This window comes from Gopherus evgoodei, chromosome 11 (assembly GCF_007399415.2).
Source record: "Gopherus evgoodei ecotype Sinaloan lineage chromosome 11, rGopEvg1_v1.p, whole genome shotgun sequence".
Lineage (NCBI taxonomy): Eukaryota > Metazoa > Chordata > Testudines > Testudinidae > Gopherus > Gopherus evgoodei.
Window position 1 is genome coordinate 6962933 of NC_044332.1, and position 6017 is coordinate 6968949.

Consider the following 6017-nt stretch of genomic DNA (forward strand, 5'->3'; position numbering starts at 1 on the left):
GTTGGACCTGATCAGTATTTGGGGGGAGGAAGCTGTGCAATCCCAGCTTAATTCCAGCCGTAGGAATTACAATACTTTTGGGCAGGTATCAAGGGCCATGATGGAAAGGGGCCATGACCGGGACGTGCTGCAGTGCAGGATTAAAGTGAAGGAGCTGCAGAGTGCCTACTGCAAAGCCCGCGAGGGAAACTGCCGCTCCAGCGCTGCCCCCATGACCTGCTGTTTCTACAAAGAGCTGGATGCGATACTTGGGCGTGACCCCATCTTCACTCCGAGGACCACCATGAATGCTTCAGAGCGGGGGGGAGGAGGAGGAAAGCGAGATTGAGGGTACTGGGGTGGGGAGAGACACCCTGGAGGCATGCAGCCAGGAGCTCTACTCAAGCCAGGAAGAAGGTAACCAGTCGCAGCAGCTGGTACTTGCTGGAGGACAAACAGAGGAGCGGGTTCCCAGTCAGCGGCTTTTATTTTCAGGATGGAAATGTTTTGGGAGAGGAGGGGGGGTTAGGGCTGCCTCCATGGATGCCTAGATGTGGAATAGCCCATTGATGTGGTCTATCGCATCACAGTAATCGGCCTCGGTAATCTCTTCAAAAGTCTCATCCAGAGTGTGGGCAATGTGCTTGCACAAGTTTATTGGGAGAGCAACTGTGGTCCTTGTCCCAGTCAGGCTAACGCGTCCGCACCACTGTGCCGTGAGGGGTGGGGGGACCATTGCTGCACACAGGCAAGCTGCATAGGGGCCAGGGCGGAATCCACATTGCAGTAGACAGACCCTCCCATGCTTCCCAGGTGACTCGCAGCAGCGAGATATCTTCCAGGATAAACTCCTGTGGATAATGTTGGGATAGTGTTCAGTGTAGGTTACCCCTGTCATAAACAGCTAAGGGTTAATGTTCTTTTACCTGTAAAGGGTTAACACAGGGAACCAATCACCTGACCAGAGGACCAATCAGGAAACAAGACTTTTTCAAATCTGGGTGGAGGGAAGTTTTGGGTGTGAGTTCTTTTTTCTTTGTCTTGGGTCTGACCCTCTCGGCTCTGAGAGTGATTTTTCTATCTCCTGGCTTTCTAATCTTCTGTTTCCAAGTTGTAAGTACAAGGATAGTAAGACAATAGGTTTATATTGTTTTCTTTTGTATTTACATGTGTGTAGTTGCTGGAGTGTTTTGAATTGTATTCTTTTTGGATAAGGCTGTTTATTCATTTTTTCCCTTTAAGCAATTGACCCTGTATATTGCCACCTTGATACAGAGACTATATATTATGTCCTTTTTCACTCTTTTTATATAAAGCTTTCCTTTTAAGACTTGTTGGAGTTTTTCTTTAGTGGGGACTCCAGGGAATTGAGTCTGCAGCTCACCAGGGAATTGGTGGGAGGAAGAAGTCAAGGGGAAAATCTCTTTGTGTTAGACTTACTAAGCCTGACTTTGCATACCCTCTGGGTGAGGGGGAGAGATTAGATCTCTCGGTACTTGTGTTTCCAGGACTGGAAGCAGGGAATCTCCTAGGGTCGTCCAGGGAGGGGAGCCTGGGAGGAAGTACCAAGGAAACAAGGGGAGGGTGTTATTTCCCTTTGTTGTAAGACTCAAGGAATCTGAGTCTGGGGGTCCCCCAGGGAAGGTTTTGGGGAGACCACAGTGAGCTAGGCACTGTATAATTCTTAGCTGGTGGCAGCGATACCAGGTCCAAGCTGGTAACTAAGCTTGGAGGTTTTCATGCTAACACCCATATTTTGGACGCTAAGGTCCAGATCTGGGAAGAAATGTTATGACAACCCCCTGAAGCTGTTGGCTCTCCAAAAGGCACAGAAACCCAGAGGATATTACAGCTCTGAAACAATCAGTCCCCCTTACTCACCATTTTGGGGCTCCCGTGGGTTATGTGCACTGTCTTTGGGATGGGAAAATTATGCTGTTGTGAAGACTGTTAATGTGCCCTGCTTCAGTGTGGGGGAATTACTCTGTCTGGTATAAACAATGCTGCCACTGTTTAAGTGTTGCATTTTGCCTTTACAGATGCAACCTTGAGATTTCAGCTGTCCGTGTTATCACCGGCTGAGAGACTACAAAACCCCCGGAAGAGGCCGGGAAAAAGCATAGAAGACATGCTTCAAGAAGTGATGCACCAATCTCTCACAGAGAATCAAAAAGCGCAGGAGTGGAGGGAGAGGGAAAGCAGGATCCGCAAGGAAAATGCAGCGCACAGGAAGCAAAGCACGGAGCGGCTGATACGCATCCTGGAGCGCAAGCGGACTCTATCCAGGCGCTCGTAGCCATGCAGGCAGAGCACTACCACCCCCACCGCTCCTGTTGTCCCAAAGCTCTTTCCCTTGTACCCCCATGTCAGCTCCAAACCCCCTTCCCCAGCATCTGGGTTCTTACCACCACCAGCTGCCCCCAACACCTGTACATTCACCAACCAGCCCTGAGAACTATGACCCTTACCCTCTGCACTCAACCCCCATCACCATGCAGTATAGCCATCCTGAAATGCAGCAGTCATTGCACAGCACTCCAGATAGGACATATGCAAATCTGTGATTGTACAGTTGCCCACTCCACCCCCTTGTCCTTTCAGATTCCAAAGAAGTTGTCTTTCAATAAAGTAATTTTCTTTTCAATAAATGAATTTTTGGCTTTGAAAAGAGTCTTTATTGCAGAAAGTTAAAGATACCTTAGCCCATGAAAGAAAACAGGCATTGCAAATCAGCTTAGGAAACACAGATTGCTACTAACATTGTAACCACTGCACTTCACTCCCGTGCAAGGCACCAAACATTAATGTTGGTTTTCAGCCTCAAATTCCTCCCTCAAGGCATCCCTAATCCTTGCAGCCCTGTGCTGGGCCTCTCTAGTAGCCCTGCTCTCTGGCTGTGCAAATTCAGCCTCCAGGTGTTGAACCTCGGAGGTCCATTCCTGACTGAATGTTTCACCCTTCCCTTCACAAATATTATGGAGGGTACAGCACGCGGATATAACTGCGGGGATGCTGCTTTCCCCCAAGTCTAGGTTCCCATATAGAGATCGCAAGCGCCCTTTTAAACGGCCAAAAGCACACTCCACAATCATTCAGCACCGGCTCAGCCTGTAGTTGAACCGTTCCTTGCTGCTGTCAAGGCTCCCTGTGTACGGTTTCATGAGCCACAGCATTAAAGGGTAAGTGGGGTCTCCAATGATCACAATGGGCATTTCAACGTCCCCTACTGTGATCTTCCGGTCTGGAAAAAGAGTCCCGGCCTGCAGCTTCCTGAACAGGCCAGTGTTCCAAAAGATGCGGGCATCATGCACCTTTCCGGGCCAGCCTGCATTAATGTCAATGAAACGCCCATGGTGATCCACAAGTGCCTGGAGAACCATAGAGAAATACTCCTTCTGATTAACGTACTTGGATGTTAAGTGGGATGGTGCCAGAATAAGAATATGTGTCCCACCTATCACCCCTCCACAGTTAGGGGAAACCCATTTGTGCAAAGCCATCCACAATTTCCTGCATGTTCCCCAGAGTCACGGTTCTTCTTAGCAGGATGCGATTAATGGCCCTGCAAACTTGCATTAACACAATTCCAATGGTCGACTTTCCCACTCCAAACTGGTTTGCGATCAATCGGTAGCTGTCTGGAGTTGCCAGCTTCCAGACTGCAATAGCCACCCACTTCTCCACCGGCAGGGCAGCTCTGAATCTCGTGTCCTTGCGCCGCAGGGTGGGGGCGAGCTCAGCACACAGTCCCATAAAAGTGGCTTTTCTCATCCGAGAGTTCTGCAGCCACTGCTCATCATCCCAGATTTCCATGATGATGTGATCCCACCACTCAGTGCTTGTTTCCTGAGCCCAAAAGCGGCGTTACACAGCGCTGAGCATGTCCATGAATGCCACAAGCAATTTAGTGTCATATGCATTATGCAACTCGCCCTCATCGTTGGACTCCTCACTGTCACTTTGGATCTTAAGGAATAGCTCAACTGCCAAACGTGATGTGCTGGCGAGACTCATCAGCATACTCCTCAGCAGTTTGGGCTCCATTTCCCGCAGACTGAAACGGAACACAGAATCGTGCTGCACAGAAACCGTGGAAAGATAGCGCCAAATGTGGACGGAAACACAGGGATTGCTAGGATATGAAGCGATGCATCACGGGGCATTGGGACAGGAACCAGAATGATTGCACCCTCCGCTCCCTTCCCACAACCCACGGCGCCAGAAAGGGAAGAGGTGCTCTGTGGGATAGCTACCCATAATGCACCACTCTCAACACCGCTGCAAATGTGGCCACACTGCAGCACTGGTAGATGTCAGTGTGGTCACACTGCAGCCCGTTCTTTTCCTTTCCTTACACAGCTGTACGAAGACAGCTGTAACTCCCAGCGCTGTACAGCTGCAAATGTAGCCAAACCCTAGGTCTCAGTTTAAGGGTATGGTTACACTTGACATTTCAAAGCGCTGCCGCGGCAGCACTGTGGGAGCGCTGCCGCGGCAGCGCTTTGAAGTGTGTGTGTGGTCGGAGCGCCAGCGCTGAGAGAGAGCTCTCCCAGTGCTGCACGTAAACCACATCCCTTACGGGTGTAGCTTGCAGCGCTGGGAGCCGCGCTCCCAGTGCTGCAGCACGGATTACACTGAGGCTTTACAGCGCCGTATCTTGCAGCGCTCAGGGGGGTGTTTTTTCACACCCCTGAGCGCGAAAGTTGCAGCGCTATAAAGCGCCAGTGTAGCCATATCCTAAGTTTAACCGGAACGTGGCTTTCATCATAAAGTGATGGCTGCAATGCAGTGGACCCCGTTTTGTCTTTTAATTTTACTAAGCCCACCTTTTTCCATTTCTGTCCACATTTTTCAGGCACAGGGTAGCTACCTGAAGCCTGCTGTTTACCACTAATATTTATAGTAGGGGACGCCACATGTATTTTTTGTAGTTTCCTTCCAACTGTTTCCAGTGTTTCATTCTGTTCCTGTGCTGGTTGTCTCTGGACTGCTTGCCACCCTGCAAGGGGGCTGGGAGAATTCCAGGGCTTTGTAGATTCTTTTGATTCTTCTTTTTTTGTCACTGTTACTGTTTTTTGTTAGTTTTTTTTTTTTTTGGTTACTGTTACTTGCCCCACCACTTTTGTGGCGTGCTGTTTTAACCATTTAACAGCCATGGTTACAGTTTGCAATAGTCTGCATTTCAAGGCTATTGTCTCTGCCCTAGCCTTACAAATTACATGCTTTTTCCTCGTTATATTTTTTTAAATTCACATGGACCTCATTTGCTAGCAACCCAGCAGGACCAGGAGTTATCAAACACTGTGGGGATTTGAAGGGAGGGGATAATGGGGTTCCCTAGCTCATGGTTTTCTGTCATGTTAGATCACGATTCCTACAACAGACAGCTCACTTACTCAGCAGTCAGGGACACCAATGTTGTCAGCTCCTGTCTCCTGTGTTGGTGCTCTGCTCTGTTCAATGTTGATAACAGTGGGCTGTGTGTGTGTGTGTTCTCCCTGTGCCAGCTATCTGCACAGAGCTGGGACAGCAGATACCTCATGCATCTCAGTCTCTACATGTTCCTAATCACATGTGATACAAACCTTATCTTTCACTAAGTATGCACTCCCAGGAAAATTTGACTTAAAACACTGCCGTGTCTTATACATCTTTCTTACAGTATGATGGTAAAACTAATGAATCCGTGATTGTGATATCCACAAAGGTGTGAGGACGCAGTCTGATTTGGCTGCAGCAAACAGATGTTTTTCAGCTCACTTAATACAGTGTGCTGTTGTGTTTCAGCACATGTGCAGGGGTGACCAGCAGGCAGAGAAACCTCCAGAAATAGGATGTGGCTGCAGTTACTAGGCATGCTCTGCATTTGTTTCTGAAGCTATGGAGGACGCTTTCATTAAAGACAAGCTACCTGTTGACTGACCTATAACTGAGCCAAAAAGCCCTCAAGAGGGGAAATGTTCTGAATATCTGCTGCGAGGGACGGCTTTGCTGACAACACAGAGAAATGTTTGAAAAAGAAGGTGCTGACATTCTTA